Source organism: Cavia porcellus, unplaced genomic scaffold (genome assembly GCF_034190915.1).
Source record: "Cavia porcellus strain 051 isolate PalLab524CR breed Dunkin Hartley unplaced genomic scaffold, mCavPor4.1 scaffold_20, whole genome shotgun sequence".
Lineage (NCBI taxonomy): Eukaryota > Metazoa > Chordata > Mammalia > Rodentia > Caviidae > Cavia > Cavia porcellus.
Window position 1 is genome coordinate 4,458,982 of NW_026947503.1, and position 24,397 is coordinate 4,483,378.

The 24,397-nt window shown below is 45.3% G+C and overlaps 1 long non-coding RNA gene across 1 annotated transcript; it reads left to right on the forward strand.

Moving 5' to 3' along the window:
• Positions 1 to 5,532: 5,532 nt before the first annotated feature.
• LOC106026110 (uncharacterized) lies at positions 5,533 to 22,446 on the forward strand. Its single transcript, XR_001199760.3, has 2 exons — positions 5,533 to 5,743; positions 21,034 to 22,446. It is a non-coding gene; the product is annotated as an uncharacterized LOC106026110 (long non-coding RNA).
• Positions 22,447 to 24,397: the final 1,951 nt, after the last annotated feature.

The window sequence follows — 24,397 nt, forward strand, 5'->3', positions numbered from 1 at the left end:
TCCTCAGCTGTGAAGATCAAACTTGTTAATATGTTTACAGACGCACACAAAAGAATTCCCGGCACATAGCACATGCTAGTCTAAGTCTTCATATTCTTTGCTAAACACGTGAAAAGACAGGAAAGTGTTAATTATTTCCTTCATCAGATGCGTCCCATAAAAACACTTGCTTTAATACCCATATCTTGTTACTCTTTAACTTAGAGGGAAAAATTTGCTAAAAGGTAAAATCAAATCAAGAAATACAGACTGACAAGATTTCATCTAAGAAGCAGGTCACTCAAGGAAGTCACCTTCTCTGACCCAGAAGCTGCAGGAGCAGATGCTTGCAAGCTTCGGGAGGAGAGGATGGCTGGGCCTGGCTGCGGTGCGGAGCTTGGACGATGCCAGCAGGGTGCTGGAAGACGAGGGAGGCAAATATGCACCCACGGTCCATCCGTTCAGTAGCTCATGGTTTTCTTGTACGTCTTTCCCAAACAGGCTATGTCTTTTCTTTGTGTTTATTTTACCAACTTGATGGGAAAAGGGATACTCCTTTTCCTAGGGGTGAAACCAAATTTTGACAATGAGTATAAAGAGTTTCATTGCTTTTACAACCATTAAATCAGGGGGTGATTTGTATCAGGTGCTGTATTTTCATTTGGTAATGTCCAGAATGTTCTGGACGCTAGAGTCAAACCTGCAGGTTGGTACAAGATACAGACTCTGAGTATGATCTTTATTTCTGCCAGATCTCAAAGTACAGTGTTCTTGGGCTGTGCCCTAGACTTCCAGTGCATTTTTTTCTAATCTTCTTGAGACAGGGTTTTGATATACAGTTCAGGTTAGCCTTGAATTCACAGCAATCCTCCTGCCTCAGCCTTCCGCGTACTGGGATTACAGGCATGCATCACCACACCCGGCCTCCAGTGCTTTTATGAACTGAAGTTCTGATGTAATTTTTCTCACTTCCTGTACTACCAGTGAGAAAGCTTTACCGCCCTTTGATGCGAGGTATCCTGAAGTGGAATTTGAAGACCCCACTCTCCCTTTGTGGCCTGCTCTTATCCTGGGCAGCATTTTAAATCTGGGGCCAGTGCAGCCAACCTTGAGGCAAAGCACAGGGTCACTTTACCCTATAGTGGACGTCCTACTTACCTGCATGGTCTTAGAGGAAGAGCAGTGCACCTCTGGAGAAAAGTCCCAGTGACTCCTGTCCCATGTATCACTGGCCCACATGCCTTGCAAGCTTCATGGATTTCATGCTTAGAGCATCTAGGGCAGCTGCTCCCAACCTTTTGAGTACCAATTTTTGTGACAAATGATTCTTCCATGGGACAGAGTTGGTAGTGGCTTCTGGATTAGACTTCCAGGAAGAGCTCACATCCTGGGTCCCTCGCGTGCACAGTTCACAAAGCTTCCCACTCCTCTGAGAATTTAATGACACGGCAGATCTGACACACTCAGGTGATATTGCAAGCAATGATGAGTGGCTGTAAATAGAGACAAATCTTTTGGAGTTCACCTGCCACTTACCTCCTGCTGGGTGGCCTGGTCATTGGCCTGGAGTTTGAAGACCCCTGCTCTACAGAACAAACAAGCCATTTCTACAACAAAGATACAAAGATGCAGACACTTAGAACATCAAAGGGCAGCATCATTTTATATCTGCTTCCTAAGCACCTGAAAAGAATGCCCTCACGAGATAAAAGGCAGAACTGCTCATGTCCGCCTCTTTCATCTAAGACACACGGCAGCATGCAGTAGGGGAATCACACTGGGTTCATCTGTCACAAAATACCTGTGCAAATCAATCTAAAGGAGGAGCGATGCCTTTGTGCTCACAGTTTCCGAGGGTTCAGTCTGTGGTCAGATGGCTCTGTCGCTCTTAGGCCTATGGTGAGAGCACATGGTAGGAATTGTGTGGGGGAGCAGAGGTGCTCCTCTCTCGGTGGCCAGAAAGGAGAGGATGAAAGATGCTAAAAAAGGAAAGGAAGGGAAGGGTGAAGTGGTGGAAGGAGGGAGACACAGAAGAAGGGTAAAGGAGGAGGGAAAGTGAGGGGCAGGGAGCAATTGAGAGGAGCCAGAGCCCATGAACCATCCCAAGGTCACACCTGTTCCATTAGGCTCTAGCTGTCAATTTTCCATTACTTCTTAAAATTACATAAAAACCCTCATGATCCAATCACTTTCTAAAAGTCCATCAGCTGACAACCAAACCTTAGGCACATGGTCTTCAAGGGACATTTTAGAATCAAACCATAACATAAAACTAAAATTACAAGTAAGCATTGCAAGAGAGGTAGGACCTCAAGGGGCCAAGGAAAGGGCGAAGGAGTTGCAGAGAATCGTCTGTTTGCACCAGTGTCAACCTGCAAGAGAGGGGTGCTTTCTCTTCCTTCTGAAGACTCTCTGGGGCTCCTTTCCCTGGCTGTGTCTGTGATTCTTTTGAGAGACGAGGTTGATAGGTGTGATGCCTTGCCCTGCTGGGAAACTATCCCTGCAGAGGTGGCACAGAAACCTCAGAGCTTATCCATAATGAAGTACTCATGAGATGGCAAGCAAATCAGAGGATGGGAAATCCAGAAAACTAGCCTGGTCGGAGAAAGAGGTGACGAAGGAGTCGGGGGCTCATTTCAAACCAAGGGCTCCTTCCCACGCCAGCACGGCACACTTCCTGTCATGGACTGCATGGACATCTTCCTCCTGGTAGCAGTTCTCTGGGACACAATTTCTGCACTTGTGCAATCAGGGCTGTGAACCCAGTTCTCTGTAAAGTCCCTCTTTGCCCTGAAGTTCATGAGCCCTGCTTGTGAAAAGAATGAGAAAGGCAGGTGTTCAGAGAGAGGTTGGCAGGGGGGTGGTGTGTGATGGTCTCCAGGCTTTTCATACAGCAGTGAAGAGCCCCGTGAGCTACTGGGCATGGAGAAAACAGACAGACAGACGTGATGCTCAAAAGGCTGATCCAGTAGCAGAGTGTCCCGTGGAACACTAAGCAGGCACAGTAGCCCTCAGAGAAGCAAGCAGGGAGAGATGTGGCATCATTAGACCAGGGCATTGGATAAGCCTGGCAAGCCCAAGGCCCACACAGTGAGCTATGAGGGTGCCAGGACCAACTGAGAACTTGAGGGAGAAGCGGCTTAGAGGTAGGCCGTACGGCAGTGAGTCTGATTCTGATGTTTTGTTGGGGGAAAGTTAGAGCAAATTACATTGGTAAAATGTGGAAGGACACGGATTCCACAGAAATCAGAAATGTCTTAAGCCCATGTTTCCTGAGTACTTAAAAGGTGGCAGACATTGTGCTAAGTATTTTCTTCAAATTAAGGTGAAATTCACCCAACATAAAATTACCTACTTAATGTGAACAATTCAGTGGTATGTGGAACGTTTGTGACAGTATTTCCAGAGCTTGTCCTCACCCCATCAAAACACCCTGCACTCATTAAGCAATCACTCTATGCTTGCTCTCCACCTGCCTTTTGTCTCTGGCTTGGTCTATCCTGAACCATACGATATGTTGCCTTTTGTGACCTGCTGATCACACTCAACACATTGTAAAAGTCACCTGTGTTGTCCTATATGTTGTGGCTACATGACATTCCACCACACATATGAACCGCATCTGGCTTATCTGTTCATCCACAGCTGAACATTTGGGCTGCTTCTGCCTTTGGGCGATTTGGTGACTGCTGCTGTGAGGGTTTGTGTCATACATTGAATGTTTCTCCAGGCATCACTTGTTGCTTTCTGAAGCTACTGTCTCCCTCCTGGTGCCATGCCACTGGCCAGCTCGGGGGTAGGAATTTGATAGGGAGCTGTGTTCTGAGCACCCTGCCATCTATGGGGCTGGCACCAGTGTAAGACTATGGGATTAAAGTTCAGCCTGCTCACACAGAATTCCTAGGTCCATAGAACTCCTTAGATGGACTAAAACTCTTGATGCAGATGCTACCCCTGCATGTGCACTAAGAACCCGGAGAAAGATCACGGCACCTGGAGGGAAGGTTCTGAGGGACCCTTATCTCCCCACATAGGACTTCCCAGCTGAACTGGCACCGGATTCCCTCAGAGGCCACCCCTGCTGCTCACTGGGGGACTGCACGCTGTGGCCTGTTTCTTTCCTTCTCTCTCTCCAGACAGAGACTCAACAGCTGGCTCCTCACTGGAAACCCCCTAGATGCCCTCCTGGAGGGCAGGAAGTACGCATCAAGAGGCCTGGCTTTCTTCTGATTGAAGTTAAGTTTACAGGCAAATTTAAAAAGAACTTGAGCAATCAAGGATGTGCTCATTGGAACCACCTGAATGTGGGGACTGACACGGATATGTGCCCCGTTGGAGGAAAGGGGTTCCACATTTCTGGAAACCCACCTGGCAGTGCCCAGCCTGGACTACTCTGGAGCACCCTGGGGGGAGGTAGGACTCCTGGAGCACCCTGGGGGAGGTAGGACTCCTGGAGCACCCTGGGGGGAGGTAGGACTCCTGGAGCACCCTGGGGGGAGGGAGGACTCCTGGAGCACCCTGGGGGGAGGGAGGACTCCTGGAGCACCCTGGGGGGAGGTAGGACTCCTGGAGCACCCTGGGGGAGATAGGACTCCTGGAGCACCCTGGGGGGAGGTAGGACTCCTGGAGCACCCTGGGGGGAGGTAGGACTCCTGGAGCCCCCTGGGGGAGGTAGGACTCCTGGAGCACCCTGGGGGGAGGTAGGACTCCTGGAGCACCCTGGGGGAGGTAGGACTCCTGGAGCACCCTGGGGGGAGGTAGGACTCCTGGAGCACCCTGGGGGAGGTAGGACTCCTGGAGCACCCTGGGGGAGGTAGGACTCCTGGAGCACCCTGGGGGGAGGGAGGACTCCTGGAGCACCCTGGGGGAGGTAGGACTCCTGGAGCACCCTGGGGGAGGTAGGACTCCTGGAGCACCCTGGGGGGAGGTAGGACTCCTGGAGCACCCTGGGGGGAGGGAGGACTCCTGGAGCACCCTGGGGGGAGGTAGGACTCCTGGAGCACCCTGGGGGGAGGTAGGACTCCTGGAGCACCCTGGGGGAGGTAGGACTCCTGGAGCACCCTGGGGGGAGGGAGGACTCCTGGAGCACCCTGGGGGAGGTAGGACTCCTGGAGCACCCTGGGGGAGGTAGGACTCCTGGAGCACCCTGGGGGAGGTAGGACTCCTGGAGCACCCTGGGGGGAGGTAGGACTCCTGGAGCACCCTGGGGGGAGGGAGGACTCCTGGAGCACCCTGGGGGGAGGTAGGACTCCTGGAGCACCCTGGGGGGAGGTAGGACTCCTGGAGCACCCTGGGGGGAGGTAGGACTCCTGGAGCACCCTGGGGGAGGTAGGACTCCTGGAGCACCCTGGGGGGAGGTAGGACTCCTGGAGCACCCTGGGGGGAGGGAGGACTCCTGGAGTGCACCCTGGGGGGAGGTAGGACTCCTGGAGCACCCTGGGGGAGGTAGGACTCCTGGAGCACCCTGGGGGAGGTAGGACTCCTGGAGCACCCTGGGGGAGGTAGGACTCCTGGAGCACCCTGGGGGAGGTAGGACTCCTGGAGCACCCTGGGGGAGGTAGGACTCCTGGAGCACCCTGGGGGGAGGCAGAGACAGAGCGGCAGTGCAGGTTTGAAGATTTCTCACTGCAGCTGTTCACAGCTCTGCTTGCAGCAGTTTCCACCACCTGGATTATCCCAAGCTCTTCCTCCTCTGGCAGACGGAAATTGTGTAGAGATTGTCACAGGATCCTTTTCTGAGCAACGGAGGAGAAGGAATCGCCTTGTAAGTACAACAAAGCTGGCCAGAAGCGTGGCTATTTTGAGACTGTTGTGAGTCTTCCTAAGAGGCTCAACAGATTTCTTTTAATACCTTTGGAGAGACATTAATATGCTCAAAAAGCACATGAAAGAAACACAGACTGGGGCCTTGAGTATCCATAAAATATCTTCCAGGCACCAGTCCCAGGGCATACAATTCCCTGCTGCAGAATGCAAACGAACTCACCAACTAAAGGGAGGTTGTTATTCTGCTGGAGCTTGGACTCGACTCCAATTAGCAGGGCCTGTGCCCCATAATTATTCCTGCTCCTTTTTTCCCTCCCTAAAATAGCCCATTGTGGTGCTGAACCTTTAAAAGGGCATTTCTTAACAATTGATTATTTCCCTTTAAAATGGGTTTGTGAGACAGTCATAAAATCATCTCAAATTTTTCCCACAGAGCTCTTTTCCTGGATTCCTTAAAGTGTATACAATCCATGCTACACAATTTAGCACTCAATTACTGCTCTCCTACTTGGTTCTCTTTCCTATGTGTGTGTATGTGTGCACGTGGGCATGTGTGTGTGTGTGTGTGTGTGTGTGTGTGTGCATGAGTGTGCGTGTGTGTGGTTTTTTTCTATAACCCAATCTAAGATACCGGGTTATATTCTTCTTGAGAGATAGAACCTGTAGCCTTGAATTCCCAACATTTCCCTTTCTCCACACACACCCTGGCTAGCTAGAGCTGAAAACACACGTCCTGGCAAGTAAGAATTAGAACAAGTTTAGTTTCAGGGTTTACAGGAAGCACAGGCTGCGCTGCAGGCAGAGGCTAAAGAGGAGACTGTGCTGAATTCAGGGACGGACAGCAGGGAAGCAGGAAGGGAGAAAGCGCGTGTTTGAACCCAGCTGGTGACACAGAGGACAGCCACTTCCCTCTCCAGTGTGCGACTCAAGCCAATGTCAAATCCATGGAGTTCCCTGGGCCACTCAGTCGCTGCCTGAAAAACTACTGAAAACGGTTTCACTCCCCACAAATTGAGAGGCTGGCGGCCCTTTTAAAGAAGCATATGGAAATCATTTCAAACTCTGCTGCTGGTTGTATTCACATGGGCTCAGTTTTGGGATTTTCTGCATCCTGGGTAGTCAGCCCTCAGAGCCAGAAACGGGAGATGGGGGACCGGCCTCGGAATGTGCTGGAAGGGGGCAGTCAGCACTCCCTGGAAGCACTAGGTTCTTATTAACTGATTGTTGTTTTCCCACGTGGACTGTGTTTAAATCAGAGCACGCGCACACACGTACACACGCGCGGGTGCTTGAGGATGTTGCCTCTGCTGGCTCCATACAGACTCTGTTTTCAGCTGAAGAATTCTCAGAGTTAAGCCTTCCCTCCCTGCAGCATTCTAATCACAGTTTCCAGGGGTTGCTGTTTATCTTGATGAGCAGGGATTTATGTGTGAACACGGCCCTGAGGAAGAAGTGGGGCTCTTTCATTAATCCAAAGTACACCCGTCCAGGGTATTGCTAATCCCCATCCACAAACCCTGTCCTAATGAGGGGAGAGAATTCCATCAGCACCCAAATCATCCGAGGAGAAATCCCTCCCAAGACTAGAACATGCTCCTGAAACTGTCAAAGTCTTGCAGAACTGGCTTAAAAGTTTGGTTGGTTTTTAGAATTGTTGGGCATAATACTTTGGCACAATTTTACAGATAAAACCTTATGGTTAGATCTGGAGTATTCTTTAGTTTTGACTCTTGGATTTGTTTTGTGTTGGTCCCTGTGATTCCCTGAATGTAGTTTTTTGGGGACAATGAATTAGCTCTGATTTGGTGATGGCATTGCTGGGTCCAGAACTTCAGGGCCTTGTACTTGCTACTCCAGCCGTCCTTCTGACATGTTCTGAAAGACATTTCTCCAGCCAGGAAGTATAGTAGTGGGGAACTATTTGTTATTCAGTAAGTTTCTATGCACACATAATGCTTGTACAGAATACAAAGCAAAAACAACAAAAGTATCCATTTCTGCCTCTGGAAGACTGATCAGCTTCTCAGCTAGTACTGGGACTATTGCTTCACTGTGCCCCTGAATGAGGTTAGAGAGCCAGGGTAAAATGCTGCTGGCCTGTATTGTTACAATATGAGCTTTTTCTTTTATAAGGAAACTGTCCCTTTACTCATTGGGCCTCAAATTTTACAACCAAGGTTTTTTAAAGCTGCTTAAGGATTTGTGCTGGCTAACTGCACATGTCAGTATGGCTATTCTGCCTAGTTGTTTGTCAAACAGTAGCCTAGACATTTTTGAGGAGGGATGTAAGGTGGTGGACTCTGGGTAAACCAGACAGTCCTTAAAATGATTGGCCTCAGCCAGTCAGCCGCAGGCCACAACTGAGGACCCGTGGAGAACACAGAGTCATCCAGATCGCAACAGGAAGACACTGCCTGAGATTCTGGCTTTTCTCTAGGTCAACTCTTCCCTGAGTCTCCTTGAGGGTCTGTCCCGCAGGAGCAGACCTGCCCCCCGCACAGCTCTCTGTGTGTGTTGGTGTTTCCGTGTGTCTCCTGTTGGTTCTGTTAAGTTGGAGAATATAAATATCATATAATCATAAATGGTGGCATTTAAGTTAAAACAAACAATTCTTCTTCTTTGAGTAACTTGAATTTGTTTAAAGAAAAAATACAAAATATATCTTGAATTGTTAAAAAAAAACTCATTGCTTAAGGTTTATAGAATTAGTATCCATATATAATTTTAAGAAAAACAGTAAAATATACTCCAGGAAACTAGAGATAACTAAATGTCATTTTAATAGTAAATTATTTTTAAACAGCAAAAACTGTCACTGAAGTTTATACGGAGATATGGGTAATACAGGTGGTCACATATTCATGGTTAATTTACATGAGCAAAACCTCTAAGAAATACAAAACGATATAATAGTGCAGTGCAAAAATTAGACACATATTTGTTTGGTTAGAAGTGATGATAAAATTTACAGTTTGGCCGAAAAAGCTTTACAGTTGTGAATAGCTTTCTTTTGAGAAAGCAGCCTTTTTAGTGTTCACAATCTCACATCACATCTATTTTGTCATGGTTGGAACAAAACGAAGGCTGGCTTCTGAGTCAAAGCGGGAGCAGGTGAGACCCTGGCCACATCAGATCCTCTGCCTAGAGGGAAGCACCAGATGCGTGAGCTTGTGGTACACAGGGCCAGACGGGTGGGATTATGCCACCAGGGTGCATCCCCCAGGGCAGGAGAGCTCCCCTGTGGCAGGGCAAGGAAAACCCTTGTATTATCCAAGATGCAGATACCAACCAGGCAAAGGGCACACCGGGACAAGTCATAACATAGGGCCGCAGTTGCAAAAATAAAGTGATTCCTGGATTTCATAAAAGGACTCTGTATTTTTCACACACTAAATATTAAATTGCTGAGCATAGCTGGGTACACCTATAATTCCAGCACTCTGGGAGGCAAAGGCAGGAAGCTGGCCAGATTTGACTCCCTCTCCCCAACTCCCAGCACAGTTTAGCAACTTAGCAGACTCTGTCTCAAAATAAAAAATAAATAAGTAAAAGGCCTAGAGATGTGGGTCTGTGTGGAAGCCTGAGGTTCAACCTCCAGTACTGTCTCGAAACAAACAAACCAGTAAATAAATCAGTTTCTGCAATTTCTCAGAAGTAGAAATGTCTGTATAAGCTGACATGAAAATTAAGATCTTTTACTCAGAGAGTTTATAAGGTTTATATATCCTCTCATTTTGCTGCCTGCAGTCCCCTCTGCCCCGGGAAGCGCAGGCATTCTGATCACCTGGACGGTGCACGGTGCACAAGCCTGAGACCCACAAAGTAAGTGGCCCTAGCAGGGGGCACTGACGGCCTCCTCAGCAGAGCAGGGCTCAGGTCTCCCTGCCCCATCCAGGGAGACCTTTTGCATCATACTTTATAGCTATAGCACAATGGCCACCTACAGTTCAACAAGTTCTTGTTCTTCTAACTTGAAGGTGACCTTTGCTGTCTGGCTGGTACCGAGAGGGAGGAGCACACAAAGCCTCTGAAAGGAAGATGTCAGCCACCCAGGAAATAATGTCTGCTTACAGCTCTGCCAGATACTTCAGACAAGGATGATAACGCATTTCTCTAGCCTCTCCTGCAGCTAACAAGCTGTGTTTTGGGCAAGTCTATTGCTCGTGTGTGTAAGGCCGCAGCACAGCCACCGCCCCGTGCCTCAGCCTCCCCCAGCTCACTCTGGCTGTCCGAGCATGTTGCCTTTCTCTCTGATCATGGCTGATGGAGCTTTCCTAGGGGTCGTCTCCCCGTGACGGCCGATGAATTCTGATGTGATATTTTCTACCTCTGTGCAGGTTGTATGTAGTTCTTTGGGCCCCAGGGAATGATTATTGTCAGAAAGAAAGTCTGATTAGAGCTGACTGATTAGAAAAATTTGTTACCAACAAGAACACTGAAAAAGTTCATTAGCTTAGCTGAAAAGTCTTCCAATTCAAGTAAGATGTGAAACACAATAGCTGCCTAAGACTGCGGAGAAGGAGGAGGCTAATTATAGTTTCGTAGGAAGCACAGCACAGCTTGGGAACAAGACACCTGGTTTTCCGTTTGGATAGTCACTGGAGCCCCCTCGTGATCCGGAGTAAGTGCTCTGGGTGCGGTGATATTCCTTTCCTGAGGGACACAGTGTATTGTCAGGCAGCAAGCATGTCTTGTAGAGAAACTGGATAACCTTAGAGACACAGAGATTCTGTGAGAACACGCAGAACCACAGACTAACACCCTATTTGCCACACACACAAAAATTGACACTGCTTTTAAAACTACCTTAGCAGTAGCCAGGCACAAAGATAATTTCTAGCAAAATTGTACACTGTGGCTTGCCTGTGAAGGCAGGAATGCTTCAACTTTACAGTCAGGGGCAAACTCTGCAAGGTCTGCTGCCTTGCTCTCCTGGGTTCCCTGGTTTGCACAGGCACAAACATCTAACAAGCATCGTGGGTGCCTTGTCACATATTCTCTCACTGGTAACAGAGAGATGGTGGCTTCTCCTCTGAATTCCACTCTATGGCTTTAAAAGAAGCAGTGTCTGCCCGTCTCTGCTCTCTTTTCCTAGACCATGGCTGCCAGACTGGAGTCAGAAGCCGTGCAAGGTGGATGCTGAGGCCTGTTACACAGCTTCACAAAGCTCCAAGGGCCAGGCCTGGCTGCAGGGGCCTGCACAGGACACACTGGCAGTCAGACTCTTGTTGGTTCTAGAAAACAGAGGTTCACAATCCAGTGGCTGCACATGGAGAGGGCTCTCCGAAGCCCTAGAATGGTCAAGAAGTAGAAGAGGCAAAACAGGGCCACTGCTCACTTTTTACCAACTGTTCTTGTGGTAGCTCACCAGCTCCCTGAGAGCCACCTTAATACCTCTTATCCACCTGGTCACTTCCAGAAGAACCCACAACCTGTCAGCACCGCCACAGGGACAATCACATTTCCGCATGAGTTTCCAGAGGGACAACCGCAGAGCAGAAAGTTGTGTCCAATATTATCAGCATCAAATTTGGGTAAAGACCTTTGACAAGGAGCTACACATGGCTTCCCTGATTGGAAAGGCATCGGCCACGTAGTAAATAAAGTCTGCCACAAACTGTGCTGCTACTTAAGAATTACACAGCATTTCTGAAATAGTAGTTTTCATCTTCTCTGCAGTTAAGGATTTACTCATGACTTTCATTATCCTGGGAACAATGTAACGCCACCCTCAATGGTAGAGAAGCATCATTACCACTTGGATGGCAGGATTTCTCAGAATGACCTCTGACTGTCCCCAGGGCAGAGTTTAAACCAGGGAGAAGGAGAGCCTATGGAGTTCCCGGCTTCCTGGGGATGGTCCCTAACTATCTGCTACAGCCTATGGGCCCCAATATGATCCCACGAGAATTCCTTAAGACCCAGTATCTGGGATCTATAGATAACTGGAATTACGATGCTACTGTGTTGACTCATTTTGACTTCAGTTGAGCACCCACAATATATTCCACGTAAGAGACCAGAGCTCTGAGTGCTCTCTCCCCATACTTTGGGCTTACCAGCACAGCATGAAATAAGCATTATTGTTTCCACTGGGTAGAGGAGAGGCTATGGTTCTGGAGAAATAAGCAATTTCCTTCCTTCTCCTAATAAGATACACAGCTAGAGGCAGGACTTGGATTCAGATTCATTCACTAACTCCATAAATGCCGAGAACTTGCTCTGATTCTAAATTGTCACTGCACCACACCATTGCTACTCCACCTCCTTGCCTTGAAAGATGAGAAAACTGAAGGCCAGTAGAGAACCTTCCCAATCAACTAAGCTAATTGCAGGCAGAACTCGATTATACTCCAGGGAGCTAATTGCAGTTCATTTATCACTGTTCCTTAATGAGCCCAAAAATATTTTACAATGTAAAGTGAGTGTGTTTTCATGCATCCTTAACAATTCTTTTTATTGTAACAAATAATCTAAGAAACTTTCTGGATGTCACCAATACAGAAATGTTCGACTGTGTCCACCCAAGTAGAATGGGAATGTCAATATTCTGGGTGTCGGCAGGAACACCAACTAGACTCTGTCCTCTCACTCTGTCCTAGTGGAGTTTATTTCTTTTCAGTTGTGCACACATAAGCAGACATGTAAGTACAGGAACACTTCTGCTTCTGAGCATGGCTGAGTTGGAAACAATTATACCATATGAAGACAACATACTAACTTCACATCAATTCCAAATTAGCTCTATAACTTTTCAGGGGTTCTGTGAATACAGTTGGAAGGTTCTGTGTTCTAGGAACTTGAGTCTCTAGATAAAGTCTATTCATCCTCCATTCAAAAAGGGTATGTGGATTTCAGGGAGAACATGGTGGATAGATAGCAGCAGCTTCGGAGGCTCTCTGAGAAACCACACTTAAAATCCAGGAATGGTGCTGGGCTAGAAGTTCTAAGCAAGGGGAGATATACTTTGCCGATCCAGGAATGAACTAAACTAAGAGAAACCAACTGGAAACGCAATCCCGGTGATATAACAGGAACAGATAAGGTCTCAGCGTGGAAGCAGGAGCCGGCGCCACTGGAAACCGTGATTTGAATTTTCTGCAGCTGCTGCTGCATCCCAATCGGCAGGGCAAGGAGAGAGGTATGAAAGCTCTGAGAGTGGGAAGCAGTGAATGGAGTTGAGAGCAGGACTGGCCGGAAGCCCTGCATCGACCTGCAGTGAGTGAGTGAATCAGGGACCCTTCCATAGAGTAGGAGGCTTCAGCAAAGGATGTACTGGGACCAGGCAGACTAGCTAGAACAGGGTGCTGCAGTGACTTCAGTCACATATTCCCCTCTCAAGCGGGATTGGTGGGGAGTGCCTGGCTTGGGTGACGCCGCTGACTAAGACTCAGTAAGCTAGCCCAAACCAGGTCCCAGCACCTGGAGGTGCACCCTCGCAGTGAACCCTTTGGTAGGTTGACCTGGAGGGGCGGGCCCAGCAGAAGCTGCCCAGGTCTCTGTCTCCCTAGTACACTGCAGTGAGCAGGAACAACTAGCCAGCGCAATTCAAACAAACTGTAAACGACAAAGAAAGAAACTGGACCTCCTATATACGCTTGTATAAAAGGAACAAAAAATATGGGAAGAGGGACCAACAAGAAGGGGTCCTCGGCCCCCAGTCCTGAGAAACATGCAATATCAGACATGGCACCAATAGACATAAAGTGCTATCTCCAGAGCCTCATAGACGAGTTCAGGAATGAAGTTATTAACGACCTAAAGCAAGATATAAGTAGAATAGTTCGAGAAATGCTAAGCACTGCCCAAGAAAAAACAGATGGTGGAATGGATGAACAGAAAAAAAGGGGAGAAGTGTTTGATGGAGAAAATAGAGAAAACATAGAATACGTGAAGCAGGTTCAAAGAGATTACCAGGAAACTAAAAACTCTATCGAAAACTGGCATAACAGCTTGAAAGAAGCTGAACTGGAGGGCAGACTTGTAATATGGGAGCATGAAATGAAAAACTTTTTAAAAATAACAAAAAAAAACAAACAGCAACAATACAAAGGCTAGAAGATGATAAGAGGATCTATAACTTAAGAGTTAAGAACATAAAAGAAGAAGTAGGGACACAAACAAGTGAACTACAAAAGCTACTCACAGAAATAATCCAGGAGAATTTTCCTAATTTAGCAAATGGTAAAGATCTCAGATGTATGAGGCATACAGGACCCCAGCTACCTACAACCCAAACAGAGCTACACCCAGGCATATAATAATCAAAATTCCAGAAATCCAATATAAGAACAGAATGTTAAAAGCCATCAGAGACAAGAAACAGATCACTTACAAGGGAACACCCGTCAGAATTACAGCAGACTTCTCGGCACAAACCATCAAATCACGAAGAGCGTGGGGGGAAATAATTCAAGCTTTGAAAGATAACCTCCAGCCAACATTGATATATCCTGCATAACTGTCCCTAGAATTTGATGGAAAAACAAGGTGCTTCCAGGATAAAGAGGAACTAGGGGAATTTGCGACCACCAATTCAACTTTATAGAGAATACTGCAGGATATTCTAAAAAAGGAAAATATCAAGATTCCAGAAACAGTGGCAGAGAGGCCCCAATGAATGGAATAGAAAGTGAAATGAAGAAGACAAACTGACAACAAATGACAGAAAAAGAGCTCAACAGAAATGAGGCAGAGAAGATCGGATGGTAGGAACAGCTGTTTTGGAGAAAACAAGACATCATAATAGCTAGCGCTGATTTAGTATCATCTTGTTTTGAAGTCCCATCAAACTTGTATTCTTCTGTCTCCCTTGGTCTTAAAAGGTTGTATCTTATTGGATTTTATTATATATGATAATATAGGCAAAAACTTTTATAGACAAGGAGATTATACAGAAACCATTGTTTATTTTCTGCTAATTGGTTCTAAATACCCTGTAATACTGTCATTCTCTTGAATGGTTTTATAGTGTCTTGATATGTTTGGCGCTACAGTATAGGAAGTTATACTCAAAGATTTCAAGGAAAGAGACACTATGGTAACTACTTTTATGTTGGGATATCTTGTGGTGAAACACTATTTTGCTTAAATGGTTATGTTCTGACCTGCACTGTTCTGTTGTTATGCCCTCTTTTATCTCAATCATCCTTTTTTTAAAAAATTATTTACTTTTTTATTTTATCTTCTTAATTAAGGGAAAAATAAATAAAAAAATAACAGGATACATTATAGTAACCCACTTTGATTTCCTATTAACTTGATTTGAAATCCTGTATTGCCCTCACCATCTTGTTTTGACTGATTTTCCCCAGTTTTGCTTTGCTTGATAGTACCAAGTTCCAAAGTATACGCAACAACTGTGAAGACCATAAGATTCATTATGATGCCCATTCCGGTTGACTCTTATCTTCTTTTAAAGTCCACGTCTCCAATGTTTTGGTTTTATTCTTTACTGTTTTGTTCAATTTTATTATAACTCATGATATAGGCAATTCTTCTTAAAATACTAAGAGGCAGTGTGGTAACCATTGTTGATCACCTGTATTTTGTTTTTACATTATCTATTATGTCCATCCTTTTGATTTGACTGACTCTGTTCTGATATGTCACATTTGGTTTTACTCTCTTCCAAAAAAGTAATAAGAACTGTGGGAGTAATGAAACCCAAAATGTGTAATTGTCATTGTACAAAAGAAAAGAAAAGAAAGTGCTCTAAAGGTTATAACTGCATATATGTTTAAGTGTATAAGATAGATAACCATGTTACTGAGTTTTTTTTGGATCATTGAACAAAACTGTTTGCAGTCTCACTGTTTGAAAGTCCACTTTATATGGACTTTTGTGTTTATATGGACTTTTTAATTTTGTAACTTGAACAACTATTTCTAAGATGAGAATATGTAATCTATTAACTAGTGATTTCTTACTGTTTATTTTTTAAATTTTGTATTACTTGTACCCTTTTTCTGTTTTTTTCTTTTTTCTCCTTAAGTAAAAAAAAGGGTATGTGTGAAAGTCTGGTTTTGTAACATAGGACGAGAGTATTTATTAGGTGCTGTCTTCATTGTGTTCATGCTGCTATCACAGAATACAAAGAAAGAAGCTTATTTCTCATTGATCTGGACTCTGGGAAGCCCAGTTCTTGGGAAATCCTCAGTGGTTAGGGGACATTTGTGGCCTCATCCTTGAGCGAAGGACAGGAGAACAAGAAAGAGCCAAATTCACTGTTATAATAGGTGCACACTGAAGATGACTAGCCCACTCCCAAGATGATGACGTGACGTGTTCACCAGGGCAGAGTCTTCACCACCCAAGCCCATCCCACTACATCCCGCCTCCCAGCTCTCTGGCTTGGGAGTGAGACTCTGATCACATGAACTTTGAGGGACTCTTCTAGCCCCAGCAGATGCCAATGTATGCAGTGAATCTTATGGAAGGAAGAGGACAGACTACACATCATGGAAAACAGCCAAATGAGCCAATCATAGGGCACCCAGCAGGAGGTGAAACATAGGCTTCATGTTCAGGGCCTTCTCCCAGTCACTATGTGCACTTTGGGATGAACTAAGAAGCCAGACCAGACGCAGCAGAGGAGATGCCTCTGGCTGATGTCCAACGTGCAGCATTCTCTCTGTTCTGTCTCCAACTGTCACTGCATGTACACATGAGAAGAAAGGACAGACACGTATAGGAAGCAAGAACAAGGAAAGAACAAACGGTTCCAGAGGGAAACGTTCTGCTGATCCAGGCACCAGCTTTTCTTCTGAGTCCCAGCGCTGAGACTTGCAGTGCATCCTATCTTCTTGTCTAGACCCCACATCTGAGAGGACTGTCCCCCTACCCCCTGGGCAGGAGACGACTTGTGTCATCTGAAAACGTCTGTTCCCAGGAAAAGTTTATCTGACAAAAAAGCTTGTCCGAGAATGGAAATTTACAGTCAATAGTGAGAAAGAGAGCCCAGTTTATACCTTGAAAAGAAATAAAATCTAATTATACAGATAAGTTTATTTTAATTTTTACAAAATTTAGGTTATCATTGCAATTTTGCTGTAACCCTTCGACTCAAAGTATATTTCAAGGCTTCATTTTTTTGGCATAATTTTTTAATAGACCTATATGATAGCAAGATAAGACATCTTTTAGTTCTCAGTACTGTCTCACAAAAAGTCATCTTTGTAGAGCTACAAGAGGCCAAGTCATTTTCCCTGAAGGCCTCTTGATTGCTAGATGTGTGATGCAGGTCTTTTGATGCGGTTGTGCTGTTTTCCCTGGTGATCACCTGTGTTTAATTGCTGATTGTAATTAAAGAGTGTTAGTGACCGTGGGAACATCTTGAGCAGCATCACTTGGACTTCATGAAATCCCCAACTGTCTGTGAGATAAACTACTGAATTTGGGAAGATCCGTGCAGATCTGAGACCTGCAAGGCTACGCTGTCTGCAGTGAATGGCCCACATGTGGGTTTCCAAAGCCTTCCCTTTGCCCTCATTCTGGATGAGTACAAGGCCCACCGTGGGTCAGAGCTCCCCTGGAATCAGCAGAAGCTTCAGTTCAACACCTCTCTTTGTGCTTTATTATTGGGTCCCTGATAAAAGCACATGAAATTTCATCTCAAGATTAATTTCTCAGGAAAACTGACCACAAAGGCAAGCCCCAAATATGTCTGTTTCCACAGATTTTTGTCTCCTTTGTCGCCCACACACATCTGGCTCATAGACAAGGTATCACTACTTTCATGTTAAGGCTGAAGATGCTGAAGCCCCAAACAGGAACAATTCCAGCTCCAGCTCCCTGCCACACCTAGACTTAGAGCCCTATCTTGCAGCCTCGCTCTAGTGCACAACCCTGAAGAGGAGGACAGGAAAGCAGGTGACGGTGACGCTGATGATGACAATGGGAGTACACCAGCCATGCAGACGTGGGGCTCCCCAGGTGCAAACCTTGTAAAAGGATTGAAAAGTGGCATCAAAATCTACCTACCTTAATGTTCTTCAGAAGGTGTTATGAATGAGGAAAACATCTTGGCCAACTTTAGTGATAAATGTAATTAAGAGTGACATACAGGTGTATGTCTCATCCTAATTCTTGTTAGAAGAATGGAGCTGAGACTTCGCTCTCAGTGGCTGGAAACCCTCTCATCAGACCTGCAGCCATGGACCTCTTCAAAGGGAAGAAGACGTGGAGCAACAGAAAGATCAGGCTGAAGCCCAGGAGAAGGAATTTAACTCAAAAGCTCACTACAGTTTTTTTCATTATCCTGGGGATTCTAAATTAAGAATTTAATAATTTATTCCTCCAATAAGTTTTTTTAAGTTAAAAAACCTCTAAGTGTTATATAGATCTTACATTTTTTTCTACAAAGCCACAGCACTGCGTCATTTTTGAAGAATATCAGAATAGTGCTGGATTTTCCTGAGTAAGATCAGCTGCAACCGGCCCTCGGTATGTACAGCTCTGACGCAAGGCCACAAGGGAGCCGGGGCCCACAGCCTGCTGTGAAGGTGGTGATCCTCAGAGTGGGAGAGAGCTGCACTTTAGAAGATAAGCAGGAGTCAATAATCTCCTTTGCATACCTCTCACTTCCCTCTACAGTTGGAAAGAGGACAGTGAACTTACACTCAGTGAACCGGAGAGAACAAGGGTTGCTGAAGGTATCCGTGCCCCAGAGTGTGTGCTTCTGAGTTTAGGAATGACGCTTGGAGCCCACATACTAAATGGAAGTTCTGGCCCATTGAGAGCCCTCTCAGTGCCTGTGTCCCTACAGCACCACTTTTACCTCCAACAAGGCCTGCAAACTCTCCAACAGCTCATTCTGCTGAGCAATGGGAAGGACGTGGACTGCACCTAGTAGCCTTTGCCCATTCCCAATGCTCCCAGCCTCCAAGAAAAGCAACAGCTACCTTTTCACAGAGAGCCCAGCCACCTGTCTACACATCAGGGTAAGTGCTAGGTTCTCACCTCGTATCTGTGTACTTGGATCTGGTCAGACAGCAGAACCTTGCAAGAAGTCTGCTCCAAAGCAAAGCAGGGTAGGTACAGTGTGGAGAACTGTCCTGAAGGCTCGGTCACCATGGCACCCACGGGACCCTCAGCTCTGAGGTGAAATTGGGGGCGGGGCTAGGATGCAGTTTCAGAATAAAGCAGTGTTCTCATTCGTGCATAACCACCTGGCCCAAGGATCAAAGGCCAAACCACCAAGCAGCAGTGGTTTCCTCTCCTCCACTCATGTCCCCCACGGCCGGTGCCCAACAAGTCAGGTGTGGAGCACACCTGACAGCTCTCAGGTTAAAACTCTTCCCCAAAAGATGCCGGAGTCCTGGCTCTCAGTACCTTATGTGAAAGTAGGGTCTTTGTTGAGATAAGGTCATGATGGGGGACCTAATGTAATATGTCTGCTGTCCTTACACAAAGGGAAGATTTGGACACAGAGACAGACACATTTTCAGGGAGAAAGCCATGTGAAAACTGAGGCGGATGTCAGGGTGATGCTTCATGTCAAGGAGGGCCAATGACTTCCAGCAACCTCCAGAGCTCCAGAGCTCCTGGAATGGATTCTTGTCCCTGGCCTGCCAAACCTGTACTGATTTCTCCCCTCTAGAACTTGACACAGTCAGCTCCTTTGAAAGAGCTGGTTCCTGTGTTACTGCAGCACCTGGGAGGAGACAGAAACACGAGCTCCTGTATCCACATACGGACAAGTGTACCTGCTGGGCTCTGGAACAATGATGTCCTTGTCCACTTCCAATTGGTGGCACCCAGGTCCATGTCCAAAGAAGACATGACACAGCAGATATTCTTGGAGCCCCTGCCTGAGGTCACAAAGGCTAAGAGAAAAGAGTCAGGTCAGGGAATGTGCAGCACCCTGACAGACAGAGAGGGACACTCCTGGACACCAGGGCAGATTAAGAGCACCGCAAGAGAATGCCTGTAAGGGAGTGTGAAGGGGAGGGGCTTAGCCTTTTTCAAGCAGTAGACAGCTTTTAGAAATAGATTCTGCCCAGCTGCATTGGCCTTGGGGAAGGACTTCCCCATCCATGTTTAATGGCAGTGGATCACACTCATCAGTTTGCAGGATGACCTGTATCTTCTCAGACCAGTGGTCATGGAAGCTACCTGTAGAGGCCCTATCTCCTGACTTACAGTGTTGAGAAGCCCTGGGCCCCACCAGCCAGCAGGAGGACGGGTGTGGCCACAACCGTGCTGGTTCAGAATTTCTGTGGACCTGGAGGACACTTGAAGGTTTTGGGGTTGGTTTGGTTTGGTTTCGTTCCGTTCCTTTCTGTTCTGTTCTGGTTTTTTTTTTTGTTTTGTAATCTTCCTTGACAGCCCATAAGATACCCATTCTTCTCCCTCTGCCTTCTTGGTTGGGTCTGGTACTAATTACAACTATATTAGATTTTTTTCTCTTGTACTCCCTCCTCCTCCTCCTCCTCCTCCTTCTTCTTCTTCTTCTGCTTCTTTTTTTTTTTTGGAGATAGGTTCTCATTGTGTAGTTTAGGCTATCCTTGAACTCAGTACATAGCCCAAGCTGGCCTCAAACTGAAGCCAATTCTCCTTCTTCAGCCTCCCAAGTGCTGAGATTACAGGCATGAGCTACCACATTTGGCTCATAGCTTCTTCTAAACAAGTAACACGACATAAAATTCCAGATCTCAGTACTATTCTCAGCTAGAATCATTTCCTGAATTCTACAGTGCCCGAGCTCAACAGCCATGTTTGTATAAGGTTCATGTTTGTATAAGGTTCATGCAATATACAAGTCCGTCTCTAGCCTGGGTGTTTGTTCAGGGGTTTGAAGTGAATTCTCATGTAAAATCCATCTTAAGCATTGAATCTGAGGGCATATTGTATGCCAATAGCTGGAAAAGCAGAAGATGATCAAATAGCATTGCGAAGCATCAATATGAACTTGCTAATGTTTTCCTGTGTTGGAAATATTGGTAAAAAATAGACGCAATAAAATAACATGTTGGGGAAACTGAACTGCCTAAAAGGCTGGGAAGAAAAAGAAGAATCCAGCTACTACAGGGTTTATTTAATTTTTTCTTTTTTCTTTTTCTTTCCTCCTTTCTTTTTTTCACCCGAGTTTGCACTTCTTTCCAATTTTAGAACATTGTTACCTTTGCAGAAAAGGGTTTTGCTTTAAAGCATTCTCATACATGCTTGCCTTTTGTAGGTACTAATGTCACATTGCACCAAAGAAAACAACAAGCCACAAATCAATGTATTAATGAGCAGAATAACACAACGGTGCAGAAGATTCATTGTCATTCTTGTCTTCTTCAGGTGCAATCACAAAATGAGCGAGATTTTACAGTCTCCTGACAGCTCTACCTACCTAAGTGCTGCGTGCGCACGTGAAATAGCTATCATCAGAACTGCACCAGCAGCTAAGGAGTAAAAGGAAACCTTAACCAAAGCCCTGACATCCCCCAAGGATGTATTTCACCAACGTGATCCTGCCTCTGGAAAGTGGGCTGCAAGATGCAAATGACCTGAGGAAATCTGCCTCCTGATTGGCCAAAACTCCTCCCAGCCCACAGTCTGAAACCTGAGTCCCCATCCATAAATACCCTCAAGTCAAACTGCCGCATAAAACATCTAAGAAATGTTGCCTGCACAAAGCCACTTCCCCCCAAGAAGGGAAATCTTCACAAAGTAGGGAAGGCAGAGGGGCAGTTTGGAACAGGCGAAAACCGTCTCCCAGCAGCCTCCCTTTAATTAAATGATAGGATATTAAATAAATCTTTAGCACAAAAATACTAAAACTCTGTGTACTCAGCAAACAAAATGAGTCAGCAAATTGTTTTTTCAAGCATTTCAAGGTTACTGAAATTGACCTATTGTCCCAGCTAATGCATCTTTGGCTTCCTACATGTTAAAAAGCTTTGGAAAATTTAAAAGACAATATTCTAACTCTCAGAAGGCAGCACCATCCTAACACCAAAGAGAGTTTTGAGAGGAGCTATCAAGTGTGAGCTCAGAAGAGGGAATGCCTGCAGATCTGTTTAGAAGTGGAACATAAATTATCTCAGTCACTCCCCGTGGGAACTGTGAAAAATGGGTATAAGAATATCCACTTCAGGGGTGCAGAAGGGAGGCTTAGAGAGGCAGTCATTGGCCCCAGGAATTCTGACCTGTCTCCTTACCATCAGCTGCTTCTGCCAGGCCAGCTTTCACAGGTTAAGAGAGTGCATATTAATGACAAATAGATTTTTCATTATCATGGAAAAACCGACATGACTGTCTCCACCTTTAGGAAAGAATTAAGGATGGCAGACCCCAATACCAACTGCTGTTACTCCATCCCACATGTGGAAGGTGAGGCGGTGTACAGTGAGTGAGGCTGGGGAGCCCACACACTGGAATCCAGCGGCACTGCCCCACACAGTGTTTCCCACACAGTGCAGCCAGGAGCATGTTGCCAACACACTGTGCCATTAATTATGGTAAGAATGTTTCAAGCTGCACACAGCCGTTATGAGTCATTTTCTCATTCTGCAAATGAGATTTAGACGAGTGCGATGATTCACTTAGGATCATGCAGTTAGAATGTGAACCTAGGTCACCTTGCTTGAAATCCAACAATTTTTAAAGAAAATATTAAAAATTTCTGGACACTATATTCAAAGTCTTTCCAGTTACATCTGTTCTAACAGTGCATTCATAGACTCATACTATCTAAGAATTTTTGGAAAATATTCTGGGGAAAATCTTCATCTGACACTTTAACCCCTAAAAGTATTTTTGTTTTTATTGTGTTGTGTTTGGTTTTGGTTTTGTCTGTGATATGGTACTTGGCATAAAACTCTTAAGTCTTGGCATTGGGCTGCATCTCTGGCCCTTATTTGTTTATTTACTTTACTTTACTGTACTTTACTTTGAGGTGGACTCTTTCTGAGATGCCCAGGCTAGGCTCCAACATGCTATCTTCTACCTCAGCCTCCCAGAGAGTTGAGATTATAAATGTATGCCACCACTCCTGGCGAGAAGTATTATTATTATGTAGCCATTAATCATTGTCACACTCACTTTCTCATTGCTGAAACACAATATATGACCCACAAACTAAAGGAGGAAAGGTTTATTTTGGTTCACAGTTTATAAAGGTTTTAGTCCATAGTAGACTGACTCGGAGAAGGAAGATTGGGCACAGGGGGATGAAAGGGGAGAGTTGCTCAAGACATGGCAGATAGGAAGCAGACAGAGCAAAAGGAGGAGTCGGGGAGGCAGAGAAGGCCTTCCAGGTTTCACCCCAGTGACCAGCCTCTCCTGACCAGGCCCCACGGCTTAACAGCAACTCAGCTATCCCCACAATACAGCCACCTTTCCAAAGCCCTGTTTTGAGTGCATGAGGCTTTAAGGAAATACCTACATACAAACTATAACATTCTTTCCTGGCTCTCCGAAAGACTTATGCACATTTTTTAACACAAAGTGCATTTAATCCATCTCTAAGAGTTGCCAAAGACATAAAAGTTTCACCATTGCTGAGAAATCCAAGCCAAAGTTTCCTTTTTAAGATTTATGGTAAACTCTCAGCTATAAGCCCCTGTCAAAATCAAAAAGGAAGTTAAATGCTGCCAACACACAAGGGCCTGGGTAAATATTCCCATTCCAAAAAGAAAGAACAAGAAGATAGAAACCAATGGAACTGAAGCAAGATGGAAATCCAGCAGGGCAAACACTAAATCCTGCAGACTGAGGTCTAGCACATGAGGAAAAGTGAAATCTGAGATGCTCGAGTGGCTCCAACCCTACGGCACTGCTGATGGTTGTAGCCCTTACTGCTTCTGTCACAGGCTGGCTGTGACTCTCCTCGGATGGTCCACATTCTTGGCTTCTTTAATTTCTGGGGTCACCGTCGCACTTTCACCCACTGCCTTCTCAGGGACACGCTATGCGGCCTCCCTTCTTTTTTTTTTTTTTATTTTATTTAAAGTAAGACTAAACAAAACAGAAAATAGGTAGAAATAATACATACATTTGGAGAAAAAATAAGTAGTAAGAAATCACTAGTTGATGTTTACTGTTTGTCGTTTTACAAATAGTTGTTCAAGATACAAAAATGGAACATGTAAAGTGGGAATTCAAACAGAGACCACAAACAGTTCTATTCAACTGTCCAACAAAAACTTAGTAACATGGTATCAATTCTATACACTTAAACATACATGTAGTATCCATATCTTCATGTATGCTGGGATTAAACAAACTAAAGCAGGTTAAAAATCATTCTCAACAAAGAATAATAATATTGCTGGATGTCACATCGTGACACTCCAGGATCAGCGCTGGGTACTATAGTGTCTTTTTTAAAAATTTAATTTAAAGAAAGACTAAACAAAACAGAAAATGGGTAGAAATAATACATAATTTCAAAGAAAAAAATAAACAGTAAGAAATCACTAGTTGATGATTACAGATTGTCTTCTTACAAATAGTTATTCAAGATACTAAAGTGGAGCATATAAAGTGGGGATTCACACAGTGAGATTCCAACCAGTTCTGTTCAATTATCCATCAAAAACTTAGAAATATGGTTATCAATCCTATAGACTTAAACATACATGCAGTTATCCATATCTTCAATTATGTTGAAATTGAATAAACCCCAAACAGGCTAATATCACTCTGAATAAAGAATAAT